This window comes from Gorilla gorilla, chromosome 12 (genome assembly GCF_029281585.2).
Source record: "Gorilla gorilla gorilla isolate KB3781 chromosome 12, NHGRI_mGorGor1-v2.1_pri, whole genome shotgun sequence".
Classification (NCBI taxonomy): domain Eukaryota; kingdom Metazoa; phylum Chordata; class Mammalia; order Primates; family Hominidae; genus Gorilla; species Gorilla gorilla.
In genome coordinates this window covers 96,589,901-96,617,582 of record NC_073236.2, presented here as the reverse complement: position 1 = coordinate 96,617,582, position 27,682 = coordinate 96,589,901, and the positions used below count along the sequence as shown (strand labels likewise).

Sequence of the window (27,682 nt, the reverse complement as noted above, 5' to 3'; positions counted from 1 at the left end):
CAGGCAGGGCACCATGGGCCAGCGGAGCCTTGGAGGGTTCCAGAGCTGTGCCTCCCACACAGGGGCTATGCTGGGAGGCAGGAGGTAGGGCTGCAGGTGTGAGGCAAGGCAGCTGGGGTTCCCCCATCGATCAGCAGGAACCCAGGCACATCCCACCCCGGTTACCTGGGGGCCAGAGGCTGCTCCATTTGAAGTGTGGGCTCTCTCTGCAGATAGGCCAGCCGGGCCCTCCCTAGAGGCTAGGCACCTGAGCAGGTATGGGATAGGGATGGGGGTGGGTGCGGGGATTTGCAGGCTGTCGCTTCTGAAAACAGAGCCCCACAGCCTGGGAGTCAGCCAGGTGTGGTAGCCACACAGCCTCCCAAACTGGCTGATAGGCACATGTCAATTCTGGGCCTGCACAGGCACACAAACTCCTTGGCACAGACCCCAGTGGACACTCCTATCCACCAAAGACAGACACTTGAGTCTGAACACCCATGTCCTGACTTAGACCTGGCCCTGTTCCTGTACAGGCCCCTTCTCCACAGGCTCTCACCATCCTCACACTCACTCACACTCCCTGACACTCACAGGCCCTGCAGCCTCCTAGGTCTCCCTGGCTGGGACATCTGCCTCCTGGGGGCAGGGGCCATTGGTTTTGTTCACTGCTATCTCTCCAGTGCCTGTAACGGTGTCTGGCACGTGCCAGTGCTCAGGAAATGTTTGTTCTATAAATGAATGCCACACACACTTGCACACACACACACAGACACACATTCCATGATTAATTACCCCACCCTCACCCCTCCCCACCCTGGCGCTCTGAGTTCTCTGAGGCCCTGGAGGGAGCGGCACCTGGAGGTCTGTCCCTCTCTGACCAGGTCAGCCCCTCGAAACCATTGTCCAGGCAAGGGAGGGTGGGAGGTGGCCCAGGGAAGCAGAGCTTTGGGAAGCAGCAGCTTTGAGCCTATGTTTGGAAGGTGAGCGGGGATCCTGGTGTTCTACAGGAAGAACCTCCCGCGGCGGCCACAGCACCATGCTGGAATTCCAAGTGGGAAAAGGTCTGGCTGGGTCCATGTCATGGGTAATCCCTTTTGGGAGAAAGGCCGGGTTTCCCACAGGCTGAGCCTGGCTGCAACAGATTGAGACCTATGAGTAGAGCATGCGGTGGCCGCAGAGCCCATGGGTGGGTGGTCAGGGAGTCCTCCCTGGAGGAGAGGAACCTTGTCCAGGTGAGAGACAAGAGGACCATCTGGGAACAGGACTGAAAGGGGAATCTGAAGCTGTTGGTATGATTATTTCAGGACTGGCAAGGATGCATCAGATCTGTTTTAGGAGTTCATGACACCCTCCAGAGTAAGGCAGAGGCTCACCGGGCAGGCTCACACACTAGGGATTGGGCAGGCCCAAGCTGCAGCCACAGGGGCTATTGAGGGGCCAGAGTGAAGCCCCTGATCGTAGCCTGCATCAGACGACTCGAGAATGAGATGCCTGGGGGAACAGGCAGGTGACGGAGGGGACCAGAGACAGACAGGGGGCCAATGGGAGGCCAAAAGGATAGACTAACAGATGGACTGAAAGACGGAGGAAGACGGATGGACAAACAGATAGACTAACAGATGGACAGAAAGGCAGAGGAAGACGGACGGACAAATGGATAGACGGATGGACAAATGGATAGACTCACAGATGGATCAAAAGGCAGAGGAGGATGGACGGACAGACAAATGGACAGACTAACAGATGGACTGAAAGATGGCTGAGGACCGACGGACAAATGAATAGACGAACAGACCGAAAGGTGGAGGACGATGGACGGACAAACGAATAGACTAACAGGCCGAAAGGCGGAGGAGGACAGATGGACAAATGGAGAGACTAACAGATGGGCTGAAAGGCAGAGGAGGATGGATGGACAAATGGAAAGGCAGAAATGGGTGGATGAAGGAATGGACATTTGGAGTGGGGATGGATGGAGGTTGGAGAGGCTGGGAGAGAGGGCTGCTGGACCTTTATCCCCACAGTCACCCTCAGGAGCCTTAAGACCCAGCTACTCCCACTCCAGAACTCCCACCCCTGCACATCCCCGGGCCAGGCTCCAGGGAAGCCAACGCCTGCTTGGCCTGGTGCCCAGAGATGCACATTCCAGCCAGGTATGATCCTGCTGCTGTTACTACTGCAAGCCCAGATGTGGAATCACCTCCAGATGTTCTCACCATAACAGCTGTGCCTAGGATGGGATTGGGGTAGGCTGTATCTATGGACTAATACTCGTCAGCCCTCCAGCACCTGGGGATTGCCCCAATCATGGCAGACACCCGCACCACGCACACACACACACACACACACACACACACATACACACACACACACATACACACAATGGCTGAACCACAGCCCACAGACACTCACTGACACACACAAATGGGCACAGTCACTAATGCCCAGACACCAGGCCCCAGATGCCACAGAGATGCCATGTTGCACAACTCCACAATGAGCCAATCATGTGGTCTGCGTTGTATGGGGTAACCTGGACCCTCAGACCCACCCAACACTCATGCTGTCATTAACTAGCCAAGGGTCACTGAACAGCTCCTGGACCAGGCCTCGTGGGATGACAGGAAAGTCACCTTCAATCTCTGGATATTTGAAGTTGCACTTTCAAGGGCTCCTTCCAGAAGATGCTGGACCCCTGAGCCTGCCTCACAGGGCCCTTCCTCATCTCAGCCCCAGCCCTGCCTCCTGCCCTGCCCTCCTCCCATTTGCCCTCCCTTCGGCCACATTTCCCACCTTGGGCAGGCTTTCCCTTTTCACTGTGCCTTGGTGCACACAATGCCTGCAGCCAGGAATCCCTTTCTCATCGCAATAAGCCCATCCTTCAAGACAGAGACCTCTGTGTACCTCCACTTTAATGGTGTGACATGCAATAGGGCCTCCAAAAATGTTTGTTGACTGACTGACTTGCTGGATGAAATCATTAGAAGTATAAGTTAGCTCAGAATTAGTGCCAGACAGACTGGCCTGGACTTGCTGCTATCGGTTCTAGTCAGAGCAGGAGAGCGCCCATGGATTGGAGGATTTTGAGCCCCCATAAGCACACATGTGTGACTACAGCCCCCCTGGAGTGAGTCCTGCACCCTCGTACCCTCCACATGCCATGGAAAACATGCGCCACTGCCCCGTGCCAGGCCTGGACACAGAGCGAGGGCTGCGGGAGGGTCTCAGCCACGGTCAGGGGCTCCCAAGCTCCTCTTCCCTCTACCCACTGACACCTAAGGAAGCCCCAGGCACTTTTCTAGAGTGTTCTTTGGGGCTGAGGAGTGTCAGGGCAGGCCCTCTGCCAACTCAGCAGGCCGGGGACTTTGGATGTGCTGACACTGGCTGCCCTGACACACCCTATGTGGGCCCGGTTGGCCAGAGCTCTGGCCGGCCTGGGCCTGGGCCTGGCAATAATCGATTGACTGACATGGAATTCCATTCCTTCAGCAAGGACCAACCACGCCTGCAAAGAGTTGACGTAAGGCCCGTTTCTAAACACTTCACTTATATTTGCTCATTTCATTCTTGTAATGACCCTGTGAGGTAGATACAGTTCTGATGCCCATTTCACAGTTGTGGAAACTGAGGCACAGAGACAGATAAACTGACTTCCTACCATCAAAGCAGTTAGGAGTGGGCAGTCACGGTCCACACCCAGGCTATTGGGCTCTGGAGTCTGCACTTTCCTTTTTTTTTTTTTAAGATGGAGTCTCACTCTGTCACCCAGGCTGGAGGGCAATGGCGTGATCTTGGCTAACTGCAACCTTCGCCTCCCGGGTTCAAGTGATTCTCCCACCTCAGCCTCCCAAGTAGCTGGGATTACAGGCATCCGCCATCATGCCTGGTTAATGTTTGTATTTTTGTAGAGATGGAGTTTCACCATGTTGGCCAGGATGGTCTTCAACTCCTGACCTCAGGTGATCCACCCGCCTCAGCTTTCCAAAGTGCTGGGATTACAGGTGTGAGCCACGGCGCCCAGCCTGGAGTCTACACTTTCTTTTTTTTTTTTTTTTGAGACAGAATCTCGCTCTGTCGCCCAGGCTGGAGTGCAGTGTCGCGATTTCCGCTCACTGCAACCCCGCCTCCTGGGTTCAAGCGATTCTTCTGCCTCAGCCTCCCGCCGAATAGCTGGGAGTACAGGCACATGCCACCACGCCCAGTTAGTACAGACGGTATTTCAACATATTGGCCAGGCTGTTCTCAAACTCCTGACCTTGTGATCCGCCCACCTCGGCCTCCCAAAGGGCTGGGATTACAGGCGTGAGCCACCACACCCGGCCTGAGTCTGCACTTTCAACCACTACATTCTACCATGTCTCTTCTTTAACATTTTTTACAAACAACAACAAAAAAAGTGAGGCTGGCCATGGTGGTTCTTGTCTATAATCCCAGCAATGTGGGAGGCCAAGGTGGGAGCATCACTTGAGGCCACAAGTTTGAGACCAGCCTGGGCAACATGGTGAGATTCCCGTCTCTACAGAAAATTCATGCCTGTGGTCCCAGCTGAGGTGGGAGAATCACTTGAGCCCAGGAGGTTGAGGCTGCAGTGAGCTGTGTTCGCACCACTGCACTCCAGCTGGGTGACAGAGTGAGACCCTGTCTCAAAAAAGAAAAAGAAAAAGTAATATTACTTGCACCAGGCAGCCTTTGGCATTAGGGGCATGGACATGTGACATTCCAGGTCCCTTCCAGCCCTGTGTCTCACTCGCACACACACTCTTACCTGCCTCATCCTGATGTTGCCAGTTGCACCCCTGTGACCTCCCGGTTCCTCCACAGCCAGGCATTGGCTCGTGGGAACTCGGTGCTCTCGGGTTTGGGTCCCAGTGGATTCTGGAACATCCCACCCCACGCCTGTCCTTCCCTGCCACCCCTGCTCCACCCCAGGCCAGCATTCCTGGAAAGTTCAAAGGCACTTCGTTCAGGGGAGATGTTTCCACACAGCTTCTGTAGCTGGAACTGGGCTAGGCAGAGAGGGGGCCCACCCACAGCCCCACGGCGACTGCATCTTGAGACCAGAAAACTTGGAGTGGCCCTGGGGGAGCAGTGCTGTTCCCATTCTCTGTGGCAGGGCCTTGGCAGGTGCAAGACCCAGAGTGTCCCCCCACAACCTGAGGGGGCTGCTTCTGGACACAGAGAGCTCAGGCCTCAAATGCATCTTTTCACCAGCCTTCCTGGGTCCTGCCCATTCCTAGAGACGGAGTTCACTACGCTCCTAGCCATGTGCTGGGTGCGGGGCGAGCCCCAGATGGCTCATCGCCACGAGGTGCAGGCACAGCCTCTCCATGAGCCATCAGGAACTTGGGGTTGCATCAAATCCCCAAAGACTTCACTGGGCCCACACTAGGCATCAGCCTGGGATTCTCCTCCCAGGCCTCCACCAGCTGCTGAGCACAGCGGAGGTGGGGAGGCAAGAGCATGTCCTATCCTGCCTCCTGGCCCCCAGCCCCAGTAACACAGAACTAGGGTGCCTATTGTTTCAATGGCAGAAATCCCCCTCCCCTCCGACCCCCTGCCCCCTGCAGCACTGCTCCCCATCACTGGGCTAAACGCATGACCCGCCACTCAGCAGGTGATGACCTACTCCTCCTTGGCTGGCCCTTCCAGCTCCTCCTCCTCACCCATCCTGACTCAGAGGCCTGTCAGCTGCCACTGCCCCCGAGGCCTGGCAGATTTGGGTGGGAAGGAGCTATCTGGGTGCCAGAACCTGAGGGGCTGGCCATGCCCTCACTCCTTACTGACCTGACCTTTAGCAGGGCCTCTGAGCATTCTCTGATCTAGAAGTGCCACATGTACACGCATGTGTGTGCACACACACACAAACACCCACACACTTACACCCAGCCGCTCTATGACCTGATGAAACAGTCTGGGTGCAGGGCTGAGGCAGGCCAGGGAGGAGAGTTAGACTGAGCAAAAACAGGGTGTGTGTGGAGCAGCCTCCTGGCCTCTCTCCCGCAGAGGCCCCTGCTCTTCCTGGTACTGGAGGGCAAAGCGGCCCAGGGTTGGGAAAGAGACCGGCGCTGCTTGCTCCCTCTCCAGAACAGGCATTAATTCTGGCTGCCTCTTGGTATTGGCCTCCAATTTTATAGTTCTCTCCCTTTCTTTCTCTCTCTCTCTCCTACACACACCCCTCTAGACTCCTCCCCTGCAACTCCTCAAAATTTCTCACCCACCCTCACCCCACAGAAGGAGCATCAAAGCCCCACACAGCCTCTGGCCTCTCTCAACACCTAGGAGTTGAGATCAGGCCCTTGTGGCCCAGTCTTGGGGACTTCCCCCTACCAGGGTTGGCCCTCTTGGGTCCACGCCTCTTTGGCTAGACTTCTGATCGCTCTGGCGGCCACTCCGCAGTTTCACCACGCCTGCTCCTTCCTGCAACACACAGAAGTTGGCAGTGGCTCTGCACTGCTCCCAGCACCCCGGATGGCTCAGGGCTGTGGCATTTTGTTTTCTTTCGTTTTTCGCCTTCATGTCTGTGCTGTTCACTGTGCCTGAAATCCCCTCCCCACTAACCCTCCTGCCCATAGCATCAGTGGCCCACATGTCAGCACCCAGCACTTACCACTAGCGAAGCTGTGTCCTATCCTCCTGACCAGGCCGATGAAAAAAGTCCCATTAATTATACCCACTGTTGGCTGGGTGCGATGGCTCTCACCTGTAATCCCAGCACTTTGGGAGGCCGAGGCAGAAGGATCACTTGAGCTCAGGAGTTCAAGACCAGCCTGGGCAACATGGCAAGCCCCATCTCTACAAACAATGCAAAAATTAGCCGGGTGTGGTGGCATGCACCTGTAGTCCCAGTCCCAGCTACTTGGGAGGCTGAGGTGGGAGGATCACTGGAGCCCTGGAGGTGGAGGTTGCTGTGAGCTGAGATCACGCCACTGCACTCCAGCCTGGGCAACTGAGGGACCTTGTCTCAAAAAAAAAAAAAAAAAAAAAAAAGATACCATTGTTCAGAGGAGGAAGCTGAGCTGACAGAGGTCAAGGAAGATGCATTTCTACCCAACTTTCAAGATTCACTTTGGACATCACCTTCCTCAGACTCTGCCTCCTCCTCTTCACCGCCCCACTACGCCCCAGGCAGGAGAAACTGCTCCCAGCCTAGAGCCACTGCCCCTTGTAGTGACTTCTGTTTGAGGCTGAGACCTCAGCCCCCAGGTCCTGATTTGTGCCCTCCTCCCTCAGTTTTGGGGCCTGTGAGAGTGGGTGGCTGGGCCTGGGGCTGAGTCACTGCCTAGCCTTGCCTGCCCAGCCCCGAACCAGGCAAGCTTCGATGCAGGTGACCCTGCTGCCCAGAGAGTGGGCAGCAGGAAGAATGGTCAGGCCCTCCTCCTTTTTCTCCTCCCTCCTACTCACCCACCTCCTGGCCACTTTCCTCCCTTTTTTTTTTTTTTTTTGAGATGGAGTCTCACTCTGTCACCCACACTGCAGTGCAGTGGCACAATCTTGGCTCACTGCAACCTCTGCCTCCCAGGTTCAAGTGATTCTCCTGCCTCAGCCTCCTGAATAGCTGGGACTACAGGCATGTGCCACCATGCCCAGCTAAATTTTTGTATTTTTAGTAGAGACGGGGTTACACCGTGTTAGCCAGGATGGTCTCGATATCCTGACCTCGTGATCCACCCGCCTCAGCCTCCCAAAGTGCTGGGGTTACATGGTTAAGCCACCGCTCCCGGCCCCTCCCTGTCTTTTCACACCCACTTCTCTCTCTGCCCAACCCTGTCTACACCCTTCCTGCCAGTTCCCAGGAAAAGTGACTTGGACTTTGCTGATGGGAAGCAGAATCTGGGCTAAAACTAGGACAGGAGCGGGGCTGGTTCCTCCAGCAACTCCCCCAGCTCGAAGGAGGCCCAGCCTGAACCACATCGCCAGGAGCCCTGGCTCAGCACTGGGGGTTACCTATGGGCGGCCACTTCAACTTGTGTGTGTGTGTGTGTGTTTGTGGTGGGCAGGGCGGGGGAGATGTATACTGATGAGGGAGGGGAAATGGACCATTGGGCCCCAGCTCCAACGCCACATTTATTTACTGGGCACTGAGTTAAAAATAGACCTGAGTGCCCCTAGTGCAGGCTGCAGATAGGGAGAGGGATTCCAGGACCCCTGGGAACTAGCTATGTCTTAGGGCCTCCACATGACCTCCCTCTCCCTGTGGGGTGGATCTGTGATTCTGTCGAGTGTCACACACACCCCTGTGTTACTGGGTGGCACCAGGGCAATGTTTTGTGCACTTCACAGATTGCAGTGTTGTGTCGCAGAAGAGCATGGACTTTAAACCTAGACGGGATCCCAGCAAGGGATGACTGCACACCTGCCCCACTTCTGGCCTCCATTTTACAGAGAGGGAGACTGCGGCTTAGGGACAAATGACCAGCTCAAGGGCAAGCAGAACCAGGCTGGACTCGGGTTCCTTGGCTCCCAATTCTGGACTTTTTTTTTTGAGACGGAGTCTTGCTCTGTCGCCCAGGCTGGAGTGCAGTGGTGCGACCTCGGCTCACTGTAACCTCCGCCTCCTGGGTTCAAGCGATTCTGCTGCCTCAGCCTCCTGATTAGCTGGGTCTACAGGTGCCCGCCACCACGCCTGGCTAATTTTTGTGTTTTTAGTAGAGACCCGGTTTCACCGTGTTGGTCAGGCTGGTCTCAAACTCCTGACCTCATGTGATCCGCCTGCCTCCGCCTCCCAAAGTGCTGGGATTATAGGCATGAGCCACCACACCTGGCCCCAAGTCAGGACTCTTTCCACTGTGTTATATGGCACCCATCACATTGGATTCTGTTTTATTCCATCTTGTTTCATGTTATGTTATATAATGCAGGCAGAGGGGTGGGAGGTAGTGGTTGGAGGTGGAAAAGTAGCCAGAAGGTGACAAAAAAGCAATAGGCTAAGGTCCAGGCAATGAGCCCACATCTTCCCCCACCTGAGATTTCTCCTCCATCAGGTGTAGGGGGCGTGGCTCGCCCCGGCACCCAGTGCCCTAATTAGCTCCTGTTGACAGTTTCTGGTTTATGTGTTATCACCTTGAGCCTGCTTATCTTTATCAGAGCCAAAGGTTGATTGGGGCATTCTGGCCAGAGCTCAAAGCAACTCCACTCCAATTTCACAGGGCATTTATGACTACTGTGAATAATAACCCTCTTTCCTCAAGATAGCAGCCTGATCCATTCAGGACCTTCCCTGCAGAGTCCTTGGTGTGAGCCTTACCATCCTCACCAGGAAGACAGCACAGAGTCCTTCTCCCATTGGCTGGGGAGAAAAGCGATGCACAGCCCCAGGGTGAGCTGGCCGGGGACCCAGGTCTCCTGAGCCCTGTCCTCAGCACCTAGCAGCAATGCCCCAGGCTCTGGAACCTGACAAAGTGAGACCTCCCTACTAGCGCCATGGCCCCTGCTTCTCCAGCCTCGCTCGCCGGGACAAAGGTTACCGGGCCTTATCAACCAAGGAGGTAGAATATTAATCTGGCCATCTATGCCCCAGCCCTGACCTGCATAGCCAAGCCGCCATCATCCAGGTGGTGGGAGTATCTGTGCATCGGGACAGAATGAGGTGGGGCTATGTAAGGGGCCCCCATGAGGGCAGGGCCCTGCACATGGCCTTTGTGGCCGCTGGAGGGGCTCACCCTAGGTCTTTTCCCACATCAGCCTTGGAGCCACGACCTTAGGTTCTCACCAGCTCCCCTCTGAGCCCCAGGAGAGATATCTTGTCTGAGAAGTGACCCAAACCCTTCCTGACCCCTGATATTCCTACTTGGACCCCCTTGGGGGCAGTGACCAGAGGGTTTGTCACTGTCAGAGCAGACCTGGGTCCTACTCCCAGCTCGGCCATCATCTCCATCCTTGGTACCCGGGGCAAGCCACAGCACGCACAGACCTCAACTGCATCACCTGTAAAATGGGAGTAGACTTTGATCTGTCCCAGAATACCCTCCTTCCCTGGAGATGTGGTACCTAAGTCTGGGTGGCGACCCCTCCCCATCTGCATAGATACACCTGGAACAGGATCCAGGCCCCTGGATGTCACTCTTTTGTGTTTTACACTTCACCGGCCTCACTTACGGCCACCTAAACCCCTTAGCTCCTGGGCCAAGTCTTCAGGGACTCCAAGGGAGATGGAGATGCCTTGCAAGGATGTCTTTGGAGACCTCAACTGGGACAGGTCCCTGCCTGGCAGTTGTGTGTGTGTGTGTGTGTGTGTGTGTGTGTGTATGTACACCCACCCTCCCGAGGCATTGTCTAGAGGGGGCATTGTCCAGAGGGCTGGGCGGTTGCCTTTATGGCCAGGCATAAAAGGTAATCATTGACCACATCAATGCCACCCTGCGCGTCAGTGCCTGCCCAGGCTCGACCCTGCCAGGCCCTGGATTACTTTACAGTCACATAAAAGGAGCCTCCAGACTGGCCCCTGGGGACTTTGGCCCTCAAGGGGCAGTGGGAGGGGAGCCGTTCCCTGGAGACAGGCTTTTCTTCTAATATTTACTTGGCCAGAGAAGAGCCCCCCGCCTTTTATCAAACACCACTGGGATGTCTCAGCTCAGCCTGCCAAAGTCACAAGAGTCCCCGTCACCTGGTGCAGCTCCTCTTCCCCTCCCTTCTCTGCCTCTCCTGTCAGGACCCACCAGCAGTTTGGACGCACCCAACAAGGCTCTGCCCAGGCTGGAACTCAGACACATCTGGGAGGCACAGATGTGTCTGAGTTTTATCCAAGCTTTATCTCACCAAGGCCCCATAACCTCATGAGGTAGGCACCAAGATAATTCTCGTTTTATAGGCAGGAAAACTTGAGCTCAGAGAGGCTGAGTGACTTGCCCAAGTCACACAGCCAGTAAACAACCAACTTCAACAACTCTGCACAGCAGTGGTTTCCAGACTTGTTTGATTATGTTCTGCTATCAGGAAGAAACAACTCTTGGCACACACCTTCAGGATAATTGTGCTTCCACAAATCATATACATGTGTGACTGAAATCTGTGTATTAAATGTTAGCAAATATCTGCACTCCTATTCTCATCCCATCATTCAAACCAGATCATTCAAACAGAACACACTCCCCAAGTCTCCATTCCAGCCGGGCCATCTCAACAAAGAGACAAGGGGGGGGGAACTGGGCTGAGCTTAGGAGGAAAAGCAGGCCTCAGGCAGAAGGATATATTTGGGAAAGGGCATTCCAAACACAAGGAACAACTTGAGCAAAACTGAAAAAGCAGGAAATGGGCTGGGCTGGACATGGTGGCTCACGCCTGTAATCCCAGCACTTTAGGAGGCCTAGGCAGGAGGATCACTTGAGCCCAGGAGTTTGAGACCAGCCTGGGCAATATAGTGAGACCCCATCACTACAAAAAAGTAAAAAAAAAAAAATTAGCCAGGTGTGGTGGCGTATGCCTGTAGTCCCAGCTACTTGGGAGGCTGAGGTGGGAGGATGACTCCAGCCCAGGAGGTTGAGGCTGTAGTGAGAGGATGACTCGAGCCCAGGAGGTTGAGGCTGTAGTGAGCAGTAATCACTCCACTGTACTCCAGCCTGGGCAAAAGAGAGAGATCCTCTCTTGGGAAAAAAAAAATTTGATGCAAACAACAACAAAAACCAGTAATACACGCATCATAGATATTGTAGATCCGACAGAAGGGGAGAATTGGAAAACTGCGTGATTCAATATCTGGCACATAGCAGGTGCTCAGTAAATGGCAGTTGCTCTCATTATTAGAATGCTCCATTCTCCCTGCTCTGTCTAAAGAAACCGAACTAACCCTTTGATATCTAGTATCTCTAGTTCAGACTTCACTTTTGAGGACGTCAGTAAACATACCTCCCCTGGGCTTGCCTAGCTCTGCACTCACAGTGGTAATATAGCACTTAGCACATCATGTGATGGTCACTCGCATATATGTCTGTCCCCCCAGCCACCCACCACTTCTGTGCTCCTATACTATTATACACACTTAGTGGGCCTGGAAAGCTTCCTGTGACTTGGTTCGAAGTGGCAGAAAAAGAGAAATAACATTAGAAGAGAAAGGGAAAAAGGAGGAACAAACAGCCGCGTATTTCCGGGCACTTTGCTAAGCTCTTCACTTGTGTTTTTTAGTGAATAATCTCATCACTAGGTAATCTCTTCAACCCTATGAGGTAGGTGTATCAGGCAGGAGACGCTAGTTTATGCTGCAGTAACAAACATCCCAATGTTTTGGGGGGTTCGTTTTGTTTCAGAGACAGGGTCTCGCTTTGTCGTCGAGGCTGCAGTCTGGAACTCCTGGCCTTGAACAATTCTTCTGCCTCCCGAGTAGCCAGGACCACAGGTTTGCGCCACCATACCAGGCTAATTTGTTTACTTTTTGTAGAGACAGGGTTTTCCTATGTTGCTTGGAACACACAAATCCTAGGCTGCTCTCAAACTCCTGGGCTCAAGTAATCCACCTGCCTACACCTCCCAGCGTGCTGGGATTACAGGCATGAGCCACCGGGCCTGGCCCATCCCAATGTTTTGGTGGCTTAAAACAGCAAAGATTTATTTCTGTCATGGCAAATGAGCACTGCAGATGACTTGGAGGATCCTGAGCTGTGTTGTGCTAGCTCAGAGACCCGGGCTTAAGGAGGCTTCATATCAACAGCATTGCGGATGATCACATGGTGGCAAGAAGGGGCTATGGGGATTCACACATTTGCTCTTATTGCTGCTACCTGGAAGGGAGATGTATCCATTCTACTCACATTTCTTTGGCCAAAGCAACTCACATAGCCACACTTACTTCAAGGGGGTAGTGAAGTTACCAGGCGAGTGAAGTTACCAGGTAATGAAGTTGCCAGGCCTGCACCCCCAACTCTGTGTCATGAAGGCCACCATCCCCAGGTGTGCTAGCAGCCACTCCAAACTGTGCCACCCAAAGCCCCCTTGTGGCAAAGAGTGGACCCTACCCCTCCAAAGGCTGTCCATCTCCCCCTTTCCCTGGAACACTTCCCCCATAGTATCAGCACACAAGAATCTGGGTCAGTCCTTATCTTCTAGCAAAACTGAACTCATCAAGGAATCCAGCCTTGACTTTGGTTAAGCATAAAATCACAACCATATTTCACAGACACTGTGGGTCCGGCCACCAGCAAGGGGGGGCGGTGGAGAAAACCAAGGACAGCTGGCTTGGGGTTGGAATGCGATTTTTTATCAAATAATCACATGCTATGTGCAGGCTGGGATCACACGCTTGAGGTTGCACCACGAAGAGAGTCTGCCCCATGCGTTTCCCAGCACCCATTACCTGTTTTTCCCATCATTGCTTACAAAGGAGATTCTGTGGGCTCTGAAGGCAAATCAGCTATGGTACGTGTGTGTGCAAGGGACGGTCAGCCAGAGAGGTGCAAACCCACAAGGAAAGCCTCTTGGGAACACAGCCCCTGCTGGTCCCTGGAGAGGGAAGGACAGGTTTCTGTCTAGCTTCTGAGTCCAGGTTTAAGAAAAGCCTTGCAGGCTGGGCGCGGTGGCTCACGCCTGTAATCCCAACACTTTGGGAGGCTGAGGTGGGTGAATCACGAGGTCAGGAGTTCGAGACCAGCCTGGCCAACATGGTGAAACCCCGTCTCTACTAAAAATACAAAAAAAAAAAAAAAAAAGAAAAATTAGCTGGGTGTAGGGGCGGTGCCTGTAATCCCAGCTACTCAGGAGGCTGAGGCAAGAGAATCGCTTGAACCCATGAGGTGGAGGTTGCAATGAGCCGAGATCACGCCACTGCACTCCAGCCTGGCAACAGAGTGAGACTGTCTCAAAAAAAAAAAAAGAAAGAAAGAAAGAAAGAAAGAAAGAAAGAAAGAAAGAAAGAAAGAAAGAAAGAAAGAAAGAAAGAAAAGAAAAGGAAGCCTTGCACACTTTGGGAAGCTGAGGCAGGTGGATCACCTGAGGTCAGGAGTTCGAGACCAGCCTGGCCAACAATGGCAAAACCCCGTCTCTACTAAAAAAAATACAAAAGTTAGCTGGGCGTGGTGGTGCATGCTTGTAATCCCAGCTACTCGGGAGGCTGAGGCAGGAGAATTGCTTGAACCCAGGAGGTGGAGGTTGCAGTGAGCTGAGATCGTGCCACTGCACTCCAGCCTGGACAACAGAGCAAGACTCTGTCTCAAAAAAATAAATAAATAAATAAGGGGGCCAGGCGCAGTGGCTCACGCCTATAATCCCAGCATTTTGGGAGGCCGAGGCGAGCGAATCACGAGGTCAGGAGATTGAGACCACCCTGGCTAACACAGTGAAACCCCGTCTCTACTAAAAATACAACAAAATTAGCCGGGCGTGGTGGTGGGCACCTGTAGTCCCAGCTACTCAGCAGGCTGAGGCAGGAGAATGGCGTGAACCCGGGAGGTGGAGCTTGCAGTGAGCTGAGATTGCACCACTGCACTCCAGCCTGGGCGACAGAGCAAGACTCCGTCTCAAAAAAACAAAGAAAGAGAGAGAGAGAGAGAGGGAGGGAGGGAGGGAGAGAGAGAGAGAAAGAAAGGGAAAGAAAGAAAGAAAGAAGGAAAGAAAGAAAAGAAAGAAAGAAGAAAGAGAAAGAAAGAAAGAAAGAAAGAAAGGAAAAAGAAAGAAAGAAAGAAAGAAAGAAAGAAAGAAAGAAAGAAAGAAAGAAAGAAAGAAAGAAAGAAAAGCCTTGTGGTGGCTCACGCCTGTAATCTCAGCGCTTTGTAGGTGGATGGATCACCTGAGCCCAGGAATTTGAGAACAGCCTGGGCAACGTGGTGAAACCCTGTCTCTATTTTTTTTTTTTTAAACCACCACATCTGGCCTACCTGTCCCTATGATTATTATTATTATTTTGAGACAGAGTCTTGCTCTGTCACCCAGGCTGGAATGCAATGGCGTGATCTCGGCTCACTGCAATCTCTGCCTCCCAGGTTCAAGTGATTCTCCTGCCTCAGCCTCCCAAGTAGCTGGGATTACAGGCATGTACCACCACACCCGGCTAGTTTTTGTATTTTTAGTAGTGATGGGGTTTTGCCACGTTGGCCAGGCTGGTCCAGAACTCCTGACCTCAGGTGATTCGCCCTCCTCGGCCTCCCTAAGTGCTGGGATTACAGGCATGAGCCACCACACTCGGCCCCTATTATATTTTTAAAAATTATATTTTTAAATAAAAAAAGAAAAGGCTTTCCACATCCAGAATTGTGTACTAAGCCTCGCTGCCTCTGAGAAACAGCACATAGAGATGCCCACAGCTATGGGCCTTCTTCCTTCTTCCGCTCCAGGGGCAAGTAAAAGGAGGTGCAGTGAGGCAAAGGGGTGGAGGCTCAGGAGAGCGATAGGGGAAGAAATGAGCAGAGTTTCAGGAGATGAAACAGAGCAAAAGTTTGAGGTCTGAGACCAGTGAGATTCAGAGGCAGGGGCTGCTGGGGGCAGGGACTGTGGGGGCAGGGGCGGTGGGGAATGGAGGAAAGAGCATGGATCTGGGGCTCTGCTGCTCACCAGTTAGGTGACCTGGGCAATCCCCAGGCCTCTCTAAGCCTCAGTTTCCTGAGCTAGTGGAAGCCCCTAGGTCACAGGGCTATTGTAGGGATGGGTGTGCTCCTGAGGAAAACTAGCATGAGCTTGGCACCAGGCAGGTGAGGCCATGTGCTGCTCTCTGGGCCCCCAGCTGCTGTCCCCCAGACCCTGGTGTCAGACAGGGCCTGGTGAGAAATCCTTGCTGCCCTAGCCTGCCTGAGCTGTGGAGGGGCTTGTCCAGGACAATCAAGTCCCAAGGGAACCAGCTACCTGCCAGGCAGAGGCTGCAGAAGGGTTCACTTGGCCTTTTCAGTCCCTCTCAGTCCCTTACTGTCTGTCTCTCAAGAACATCCTGGCACTTGCTGCTCCACAGCCCTGCTGGGGTCCTGGGTGGGACTTTCTGGGGGCAGAGGAAGAAATTCCAGGGCCTGCCCTTGACGAGCTCATAGTCTAACTGGGAAGAGAGTAGTGGCTCACTATCCAGAAAACATGGAAAAGAGACTGTTGTTTGGAGAAAGCAGGAAGCGTTCAGAGGCGGGAGGTAGAACAGGAGAAGGCGCTGGAGCCTGAAGGATGGAGCGGACCAAGTGCAGAGGGGATGGAGGGCACTGCAGGCAGGAGGCACAGTAGGAAGAAAGGCCTGGAGGGTTGAATGGGGAACACGGGGTCCTAGAGATGGAAGCAGGGTCCAGGCTGTGAGTGGTGGGGCCGCCTCAGCTGGGGAGTTATGGTAAGGATAAACAGAAGGGCTCTGGGGCCGCCCAGAGTGCATACCCCTCAGGGTGCAGACGGGGGAACAGCAATTGTCTCTGAGGGGGATCCTCACCTCCCTACCTCATCAGCCTAGGAGACAGGACCTCACTTGACTGGCCCACAGCCAGGCTCTGGCTGTGTTGACAAATGGGCCCTTCCCCCTGGCCTGGTGAGCTGAGATGTGGCATTGTTAAGCTGCAAGTGAGTCACAGAACTTTTCCTTCCCTTTCTTCCTCTCTGCTCTGCTTGTCCCACACCCTGCTCATTTTCTCTCTCTCTCTCTCACACACACACACACACACACTTGCCTTTCAGAACCTGTGAACTATAAATAAGTGCTTTATCACCATAAATGACTTGATCCAGGCTGGGGTGGTGAGGGGCTTGGCTCAGGTTCCTGGGCGTGTGGATACCTGCAGAGTGGGTTCCTGAGCACGTGAGGGCACAAGCGTGCAGTCTCGGACAAGGTGGAGTCTCAATGTGTGAGCTTGCTGAGGCCAGGGCAGTGTCTGGGAAGGGAGTGGAGGCATCTTTGTGTCTGTGGGGTTGTGGTGGGAGGAAGGTTTCGGGGGCTGTGGGGCGAGCACAGGCGTATGTGCTGTCTATGCCCCCAAGGGGACAGGACGTGGGTGGAGAACGTATTTGTGCCCGAGGTGTGTCCGCAGGGATATCCGCGTGGTGAGTGTGGGAGGAGGGGCGCTGGGCATGGAGGAAGTGTTTCTGCCTGTCTGTGTGTGTGTTGTGGGGGTGGCGGGGATTGGCGGGGGTGGGTTGTGCCTGGCCAGCCAACCTTTACATCTGGTTCTGCAGGATGTGAAAAGGTTTGTGACTGAGGCCAGTGTCACACCCTCCAGTCAGATCAGAGGGTTGGAGATAAATCCAAGTGAGCAAGCATTGGTGACTGTGGCCGGGTTGGTGTCCCATTCCTGGGGGGCTCCAGGAGATAGGGAAGCTCATCTGACTTCCTGAGGGCCTGGCAGCCCCTCCTGCCCTCCTCAAGGTGGTCCATCTGGCACACCAAGCCCAGCCAGAGACAAGGGGCACCCGGAGCACAGTGCCTGTGACTCTGCAGGCAGGGCACTGGCGGGCACCCAGGGAGGACCTGCTCTGTTCAAACTCACGAGCCCCTCCCACCTGACGCTGCCCCAGCTAGACTGAGAACCCCAGGAGGCAGGGCTTGACTTTTCTTTCTTCTCCCAGCCTCAGTCTCCCCAGATGTCAAAGGAGGACAATGATCTCTACAGAGAGGGGCTAACTGCACCGGGGTGAGCTTGGCGTCGTGGCTGGCAGGGAATGGAGGCTCCCTTCCTTCACCTCCCAGCCTCCAAAGAAAAGGTTCAGTTGAGGCCTCCTTGGGGGTGGGTGCAGGTCCTTGGGCCATCTCTAGGGGGCGCTGACAGTCAGCCAGCACGTGCCTGCACCTGTCCCTAGATTAAATGAGCAAAAGACAGCTGAAAAAAAAAAACCCAGGCAGGCCTTGGGGCAGGGCAGAGGGGCTTGAGGCTAAGTGTGAATGGGGGATGGAAGTTCAGTGGGGCGTGACTGGAGGGTTTGTCTGTGGCATGTGTGACTTCTGTCACCCACTGGCCTAAGAAAGAGCACCAAAGGCCCTTCTGTGAATAAACTCTCAGGCTAACGCAGGCTGGGCTTCGTGGAAGTGATGGTAGGGAAGGTAGTCCTTGGATGCTTGGTTGAGGCCCCACTCCTCCTGGGATGGTGGAAGGAGGGCAATGAGGCATCAATGGGGTTTCCTTCTTTCCCTCTCCTTTGCGAGCCTCACCAAGGCAGGCCTGCCACCTCGAGCCCCTCAAGGAGATAAGAATCCACAGTCCCCGTGCCAGGAGGTGGCAGCAGGCAGAGTGATGGGCCCTGGAGGGAGGGCTCACTTGGGGCACGCTCGCCTTTTAAAGGCGGCTGCTTTGTCCTGGGATTACCCCCATGATTTGGGGTCCCTGGGGGCAATGCCATGGCCTCCATGCAACCAGGCCTCCTGAGTGGCTGCATTGCCGGCAGGGAGGTAGCTCTAAGGTCAATTCTGAACCTGCCTCCCTCCAGCGCTGCCCATCCATAAAGGGCATCTGTGCCCAGGCAACACCCACCCACCTGGGGCTTGGGGAGCCGGGGCTGCTGCAAACACAGTGCCGCAGTGAAAGTGGGACAAACGCGCCTGTGTGCATCCTGGCCGAGGTGCCGGAGGAAGCGTGGTCGGGGCAGAAGTGTTAATGGGCCTCCTTCCTGCCGTGCCCTGCCCGTGCCAGCTCCTCGGTGCTCATCCCGGCTCCCTGAAATGCTTGCTTCCACTCACGGCCAGCGCACTCCCTCCACGTCCCTGGCCGCAGATCTGTCCTGCTTTGACAAACATCCCTCTCAGCCTTCGGGTTTATGGTTTTTCCGTGTGCCTTCCTTCATGTGGTTGGGAACCAAACTCTGGTCTCCAGAGCTGTGTGGGGCTGGGAATGGCGCCTGGACCTGCAGGGCTCCCCAAGCGACAGTGCAGGGGGACTGGAATCCTGCTCTCAGGGAGACAGGGCCCATCAGGGAACCACGTAGGAGGGCATAGTTGGTAGGGCCAGCGCCGCATGCTAAAGGGGCATAGGCAAGGGAAGGGGTCTGCAGGGACAGTCTGCAGGAGCCAGGAGGGCTTCCTGAAGAAGGCTGAGCTTGAAGGATGGAGGGGCCAAAGGAGACCATTCCAAAAGCAGACAGCACCAGCCCGCAGGATGGTGAGCAGCAACTGCAAGAAGAGAAGCTTGGGCACTCGTGGGTTTGTTTTTATTTTTGCTTTTAAATGTAATATTTGCGCCGGCTGTGGTGGCTCATGCCTGTAATCCCAGCATTTTGGGAGGCCGAGGCGGGTGGATCACCTGAGGTCAGAGTTTGAGACCACCCTGACCAACATGGAGAAACCCCATCTCTACTAAAAAATATATATATATATATATATTAGCCAGGCCCCAACTACTCGGGAGGCTGAGGCAGGAGAATCGCTTGAATCCAGGAGGCGGAGGTTGCGGTGAGCTGAGATTGCACCATCATACTCCAGCCTGGGCAGCAAAAGTGAAACTCCATCTCAAAAAAAAAAAAAAAGTAATATTTGTTAAGCAACAACTGTGCCCTGTGCTAAGTAAGTCTCATGAGTTCATTATCTCATTAATTTTCACAAAAACTTGCAAGTACTGTCAACCCCATTTTATAGGTGACAATCCTGGGGCCCAGGAGATAAAGTAGCATGCCTTGGGGGAGAGCTGGTTAGTGGCAGAACAAGGATGGAAGCCCTGGCAGGCATCCAAGGTAGGATCCACATGTTAAAGAGAAACCACTACACTGCACATTCTGGTCAGTCACTGTTGGACTTTCGCATTTGAGCCAGGGCTACCCATTTCGTGTCCCTGAGTCCCTGGGTCTGCCCCAGGAGGGCCAAGGAGGAATCAACTAATTCCAGGGCTATCTGTCCCCTCAAAGACACAAATTTGCACATGCTGGGAGCCTCAAGCCCCTTAGGAATTAGCATCATCCACAAGCTGATGCCTCCCACATAAGGGAACACATTTTCGTTTTTTCTTTTTTTGAGTCAGAGTCTCATTCTGTTGCTCAGGCTGGAGTGCAGTGGCTCAGTCTCAGCTCACTGCAACCTCTGCCTCCCAGGTTCAAGCAATTCTCCTGCCTCAGCCCCCCAAGTAGTTGGGATTACAAGTACCTGCCACCATGTCCGGCTAATTTTTTGTATTTTTAGTAGAGACGGTGTTTCACCATGTTGGCTAGGCTGGTCTCGAACTGCTAACTTCAGGTGATCCGCCTGCCTCAGCCTCCCAAAGTGCTGGAATTACAGATGCGAGCCACCACACCCAGCCAAGGGGACACATTTTCAAAAGTACTTAGGGCTGTTGAATAAAATATACACTCATCTAAAAGCATTGCATGCCGGGCACAGTGGCTCATGCTTGTAATCCCAGCACTTTGGGAGGCCAAGGTGGGCAGATCACCTGAGGTCAGGAGTTCGAGACCAGCCTGACCAACACAGAGAAACCCCATCTCTACTAAAAATACAAAAAGTTAGCTGGGCGTGGTGACACATGTCTGTAATTCCAACTACTCGGGAGTCTGAGGCAGGAGAATTGCTTGAACCCCAGAAGCGGAGGTTGTGGTAAGCTGAGATCATGCCATTGCACTCCAGCCTGCGCAACAACAGTGAAACCCCATCTCAAAAATAAATAAATAAATAAAATTTTAAAAAAATTAAAGCACTGATGAAGGCATCCTTGCAGATGGTCACTTGTCTTTTTTTTTTTTTTTTTTTTTTTTTGAGACGGAGTCTTGCTCTGTCACCCAGGCTGGAGTGAAGTGGCACAATCCGGGCTCACTGTAAGCTCCACCTCCCGAGTTCACACCATTCTCCTGCCTCAGCCTCCTGCGTAGCTGGGACTACAGGCATGTGCCACCACGCCCAGTTAATTTTTTTTGTTTGTATATTTAGTAGAGACGGGGTTTCACCATGTTAGCCAGGATGATCTCGATCACCTGACCTCATGATTCGCCTGCCTCGGCCTCCCAAAGTGCTGGGATTATGGGCGTGAGCCACCACGCCCAGCCCATTTGTCCTTTTTTTAATCAAAAGATTTTAAAAGTACAAGTACTGCCACAGAGTGCAGGTCTGCAAAGTGTTTCGACTCTACAAAAGAGTGTTTGTATTTTAAAAGTTCAGGAACCATTTTACGGACTAAGACACTGAGGCCGTAGGAGATAGGGCTTCTTGGCCAAGTTGCAGAGCCAGCTGGGGCCCAGGGAGTTTAATCCAAGTGGTGTGGGTCTCCCTTTCTCTCTGTTCAGGGAAGTGCCCCCTTCATCCCCTCAGAGAAAGTCCCCAGGACTGCAGGACAGGCCATGGGGGGTGCAACCTTGGGAGGCATGAAGCTTGAGGAACTGAAGGGCTAGGAGAAATTCAAGGGCTGGGCACAGTGGCTCACACCTATAATCCCAGCATTTTGAGAGATCAAGGCAGGTGGATCACCTGAAGTCAGGAGTTCAACACCAGCCTGGCCAACATGGTGAAACCCCGTCTCTACTAAAAGTACAAAAAAATTAGCTGGGCGTAGTGGCAGGTGCCCATAATCCCAGCTACTTGGGAGGCTGAGGCAGGAGAATGGCTTGATCCCAGGAGGCAGAGGTTGCAGTGAGCCAAGATTGCGCCATTGCACTCCAGTCTGGGCAACAAGAGGGAAACTCCATCTCAAAAAGAAAAGAAAAAGAAATTCAAAGGCAAGGTTAGACTGTCTCTTAACAGACTGGGGACAACCCCAAGAAATAAGAAGGCACCCCCAGCCTCACCTGTTATTTACTTCTCAGAGCCTTCTGTGAGCCCAGCATTTGCAGGTCCTGCCATGGAAGAAGCCGGCTCTGTGTGGACAAGCAGGAAGACAGGAGGGTGGCCCTAGGTATACCTTACCACTGGGCTCATGATATAGACCCCCCAGTGGAAGGAAGCAAAGGAAAGACATTTCTGGGACATTTAGTGTAGGCCCAGCACTGTGTTTTTACAAGCGAGTATTTTTGTTTTTAATCTCAACAACCCTATGACTCCCATTTATACAGATACACCTCAGACCAGTGAAAAGCAGTTAAAAGGCAGAGCCAGCACTTAAACTTGACCCCACAATGTGGCCTGATCTGTGTTCTGGGGGTCTCCCCAGGCGCCGAGCTGCCAGGAGAAGGGTTGCCAGAGGGAAAGGGGAGGAGGTGTTGGCCCAGCCCCCACAGCCCCAGCCCAAGCGAACATCCTCTCAGCCTGCCTTTATTGTTCACAAAACCGAAAAAGTGATGATGGTTTTCCTTCCTCTCTTTAAGAAAACAACAGAATCAAAACAAACAGAGAAGGGGAACTCCCCTCCTGTAGCTTTTGCCAGAAATAAAAGGAAGAAATAATCCCCGTCATGACCTGGGCCGCCCCACTGCTGGAACAGGGTCTGGGAGGGGAAGAGAAAAACCCCTGCCCCCCGACCATAAAACCCAGAGTTTCTGCTTCCTGATACTGATACAAGCTCAACCTCACCCCCAGCAAATCCCCCACTGTCCTCTGTCCATCCCCTCACACCAAAGATCTGACACACACACACACACACACACACACACACACACACACACACGGCTGAAGCAGCTGAAACTTCCCAAAGAGCTTTAGTAAATCCTAAGGAAGGGCAAAGAGGAAATAAAAACATACAAGTCCAGGAAATAAAAACAGCCCTCAAAATGTATTCCAGCATGTTTGACCTCCCATAGTCACTTCCCACTTGAGGCTCCCAGGTCCTACCCCATTTCTCACTCCAGAGCTACCTGCACTGAGGCCCCCAAAGGACTAGAATAGCCTCACAGGGTCCTTTCCAATCTCTAGATTTGGGCTTGCCTGTATCTCAGCTGCCTCAACAATCAAAGTCTAGAGCAGCGTAGGGCTTATGGTAATACAGGACACCAGATCCCATCCTCACAGGAGCCCTCTCATTCATAATTTAATATAGCTTTTAATTCCAGATAGCTTGTGCTGATTGGCTCACTTGGAGTGACTGGCAGACTTCAGAGATCACTCTGTCCACAGTACACAGGGTTGTGGCCTTAAAGGCTCAGCAAGGTCATCATTTCTGAGCCTACAGTAACAGCCCTGTGGTCTCACAGAATGGGACCACCTGGTCAGCCTCATTCTTTAACAGGGACTCTAGGGCCAATAGCACCTTTTGAAAACTTCTGGATAAATTAAGGAATTTGTCTGTGGTCTGGATTCAAGGTCAGCGGGAGAATAGTTTTTCTCCATTATTACTAATTAGCCTCAGCAAAGACTAAATGACTACTTAGTAATATACTCAGTACTGTACCTGGTCCTGTGGGAAATGTACAGATGAAGATAGATGAGTCTCAAAGCCTCTCAGGGGCAAGAGAGGGATGGAGGCAGGGAGAGGTTTCTGCCTAAACAATCAGAAAAGAGTCTATATGAAAACTCCTCTAAGAGCTGTTGGAGGGTGGGAGGGTAGAAAGCAGCATGTGTGACATTGCTAACTGTTTGAGGATTATGGACCACAATGACCTGAGCTCCCTGAGGTCAGAAAATGTCTTGCCCCTTTTGGGTCTCAGGACTGATAGGTCCTGCACTTAGGAGGGGCTCAATTGGCATCTGTTGGGTGAATCGCCATTGTCTGGCTTCACTGGCAGCAGATGGTCAGAGGAGGTCAAGCACTGATTATTCTCCTGAAGAAGAGACCAGACCAGGGCTGAAGCCAGATCTTCTACCTCTCTGAGCAATCCCTTTTTCTCAGCAGCCTCAATGCCCCACTCAGCCTTCAACCTTTCTCAACTGAACAGCAAGATAGTTATCCTCCTTTGCATTGTGGCTTTTTTTTTTTTTTTCGAGACGGAGTCTAGCTCTGTCACCAGGCTGGAGTGCAGTGCGCGATCTTGGCTCACTGCAACCTCCACCTTCTGGGTTCAAGCAATTCTGCTACCTCAGCCTCCCAAATAGCTCGGATTACAGGCACACGCCGCCACACCCAGCTAATTTTTGTATTTTTAGTAGAGACAGGGTTTCACCATGTTGGCCAGGATGGTCTTGATCTCCTGACCTCGTGCTCCACCCAACTCGGCCTCCCAAAGTGCTGGGATCACAGGTGTGAGCCACTGTACCCAGCCTGCACTGTATTTTTAACATATTCTCCAAGTGGCCTCTGGAGTTATTGTGCCAAAACACAGGTCAGATTATGTCATTCCCTTCCTCAGAAGCCTTTGCTGGCTCCCCATTGCCTGATGAATAAAGTCCTGGCTCTTTAGCCTGGCAATTAAGGCTGTTACTGCTGCTTCTCCCATCCCTTCATCCCCTGGAACTGGAATAAGCAGAGTGGCTAAAGGCTCAGGCTCCACACACAGGCTCCTGAGTTAAGATTCTGGCTCCATTCCAGAGCCTCTTTCTGAGCCTCTGTTTCCTGTTTATAAAATGGAAATAAGAAGAATGTCCACCTGTGAGGATTAAATAAGGTAGGTTTTTTGTTTTGTTTTGTTTATTTGTTTTTTGAGACAGGGTCTCGCTCAGTCATCCAGGCTGGAGTGCAGTGGCTTAATCTCAGCTCACTGTAGCCTCCCAGGCTCAGGTGATTCTCCCACCTCAGCTTCCAGAGTAGCTGGGACTACAGGCATGCACCACCACACCCAGCTAATTTTTGTATTTTTTGTAGAGACTGTTTTTGGCCATGTTGCCCAGGCTGGTCTTGAACTTATGGACTCAAGCAATCTGACTGCCTCGGCCTCCCAAATTGCTGGGATTATGGGCATGAGCCACCACGCCTGGCCAAACAAGGTAAGCTCTGCATAGAGATACAGTAGGCCCTCCCTATCCTCAGGCTCCACATCAATGGATTCAACCAACCACGGATGGAAAGTATACTAAAAACATGATAAAAATAACAATACAATGAAAAATGATACAACATTTTAAAATACAGTATAATAAACATTTACATAGCACCCAGGCCTAGTGGCACACGCCTGTAATCCCAACACTTTGGGAGGCTGAAGCAGGAGGATTGCTTGAGCCTGGAAGTTCAAGACCAGCCTGAGCAACATAGAGAGATCCTAGCTGTACAAAAAATTTTTTTAATAAGCTGGGCGTGGTGGTGTGTCCCTGTAGTCTCAGCTAATCCAGAGGCTGAGGTAGGAGGATCATTTGAACCTGGGAGGTCGAGGCTGCAGTGAGCCATGATCAAGCCACTGCACTCCAGCCAGCGGCCACAAAGTAAGACCTTATCTCTACAGGAAAAAAAAAAAAAATACATAGCATTTACATTGTATTAGGTATTATAAGTAATCTAGAGATAATTTAAAGTATACCTGAGTCATTCATGCCTGCTTAGCCAAAAATAAAGTATGCAAGAAGTTAGGCATAGGTTATTTGTAAATACTATGCCATTTTATATCAGGGACTTGAGCATCTGTGGATTTCAATATCCATGGGAGTCTTGGAACCAATCCCCCCGCCACAATACCCCTAGGATACAGAGGGAGGGACAACTGTTCACAGAGGAGCTCCCAACACTTGTTGGCTTTCCTCAACATTGCAAGGATGATAGTTTTGTCTTCTCCAATGGCCCAGGAAGCTTTTTGAGGGCAGGTACCATGTGATAGTTGCCTTGTGTCCACACCCACACCACCCCCATTGTGGACCACTGGGCCATTGTGGGATCTCAGTTCTATTGGCTGAGTGGTTCTGTAGACCCAGCAGTGGATAGAGCCAAGACAGGGGGCCTGGGAGATTGTGGATATCATCACCCCCTGGCCCTGGTGCACTCATACTCAGTTCTTAAGACCCAGCTCTTTCTGACTCCTCCAGAAAGACTTCTCTGTCCCTCAGGCTGGGTCAGGCCCCTCAGCGTCCCACTGCACACATGGCAGATAAATCTTGATCGATGTGCTGTGATAGAGCAGTTATCTGTGTGTACAGCTGGCTCCCCAAGAGACCGTGCCCTCCCTTCTCACTATTCTCTGGAGTCAGGCTCTGTAGCAGCCCAACATGGTTTTGATGAATGAATTAATAAATTTGCTCTGTGATCATGAGCAAATTCCCTCTGTCCTGTTCTCAACAACGGGAAGGCACTATCTTTACTAGATAAGTGAGAGGAAGGGGCCCGGAGGTGGAGGGGGCAGGGCCAGAGGAGGAATGGAGTGGCTCATGACACCCACTGTGGGCAAATGGGATCTGTTAGGAGTGGCTTTGGCTCACTGGGGCAGGCCAGGGTAGAGAACTGTCACATACCCTGGTGTGCCTCTGGCAAGGAGCTTTGGTGCCATGTGGGAATAGAAGTGCATGGTCCCTTGGCAAGGCTAACGTTTTGTTTTTAAAGAAGTGTGTGTTTCCAGCCTCTTCCTATCTAGCGACCTGGTCCCTGAGACCTGCCCACCCTCCCGGGCCATAGCACCAGCCATGCGACCTTGAACCGGTCACCACTCATCCCTGGACCTCCAAGTTCTCATCTCTACTGACGGGGCTGCAGTGCCTTCATGGGCTGGTGCCTGCCTGGGAGGGAGCCCAGGGATAGAAGCCTGGTTCGCTGGCCACCTCCCGCTGGGGCGTTGGCCCAGGCTGCCAGGTTTCACGTTTCAGCTTTCAGAGTGTTTTCTTGTCTAGGGCACTTTCTATTTTTCAATACTTTTCCTATCACAGCCAAACAACAAAAAAGGAAATTGGTTGAGCCTTCTGAAGACCAAGGTCTGGGAGGGTGGGGGTGGGCAGAACCCACCATGGGAAAAGCTGGAGTCAGGGCTGGGGGAAGAGAGGCCTCTCCACCCGATTCCCCAGCACCCCTGCTCCCCTTCCTCCGGGGCTGACTCATTGTTTTGCAACAAACAGCCGGCAGCCAGGTCCCAGCAGTTTCTCAAGCCTGGCCCCCAGGCTGTCTGGGCTCGATCCTGGCCCTCCCAACTGCCTGGCCAGGCCCTGAACGATTGAGTTATCTCCACTCGCATCCCCTTTGTTTGGGGCAGCTACTTGCTCACTCCTGGTAAACAAATTCTGGGCCTGTGTGAAAAGAAAGGAACGGTTATCTCTGAGGCCCTCAGTGGCCTGGCTGGGGAGCAAGACTTTCAGAGGCTTCTGTCTCCAAAGAGAGGAGGGATTTCGGAGCATAGCGTCCAGAGGCCAGCTGCCTGGGTTCAAGCTCCACCTCTGCCACTGACTGCTGATGACCTTGGGCAAGTCCCTGACCTTCTGCTTCAACTTTTTTACCTGTAAAATTTGGGCACAATAATATCTATATCATAAAGTTTTTCTGAGGATTGATGAGTTCATATTTATAAAAGGCTACATAAATGATGTGAGGTTTTTTGGGGTTTTTTTGTTTTATTTTGTTTTTTGAGACCGAGTCTCGTTCTGTTGCCCAGGCTGGAGCGCAGTGGGGCAATCTTGGCTCACTGCAACCTCTGCCTCCCGGGCTCAAGCGATTCTTCTGCCTCAGACTCCTGAGTAGCTGGGACTACAGTCACACACCTCACACACCACCACACCCAGCTAATTTTTGTATTTTTAGTAGAGACAGGGTTTCTCCTTGTTGGCCAGGGTCGTCTCGAACTCCTGACCCCAGGTGATCCACCCGCCTCAGCCTCCCAAGGTGCTGGGATTAGAGGTGTAAGCCACCGCACCCGGCCTGATGTGAGTTTTTTAAAAAGCTACGTACAAGAGATGTTAAATGGGGGAAAAGGTGGGGGGTCCACAGGTAACATTAAATAAAATAAACTCAACACCCAAGGCCAGGCTCAGAGGGATTTTCCAGTGCCTCTTCCTCCACCCCACACCTGCTCCCACCCCACCCCCTCCCCAGCAGGCCAGGCTCCTCCACTCTGCATCCCTGAGCCAGGGCATCAAACGGCCCAGCGGGGTCGGTACCGAGGCCCTAAGCTCCTTTTCAAATGGAAGCCGTACAGGGGAAATCCTCCA

General features: G+C 52.9%; 1 long non-coding RNA gene across 1 annotated transcript in view; it reads right to left on the bottom strand.

Annotated features, from left to right (window-relative positions):
- LOC129531565 (uncharacterized) overlaps positions 1–27,682 on the bottom strand; it is a 68,849-nt gene that overhangs the window by 4,068 nt on the left and 37,099 nt on the right. The window contains exon 3 of the long non-coding RNA XR_010129987.1: positions 21,550–21,618. This is a non-coding gene — a long non-coding RNA (uncharacterized lncRNA). The remainder of the gene's footprint in view (positions 1–21,549; positions 21,619–27,682) is intronic.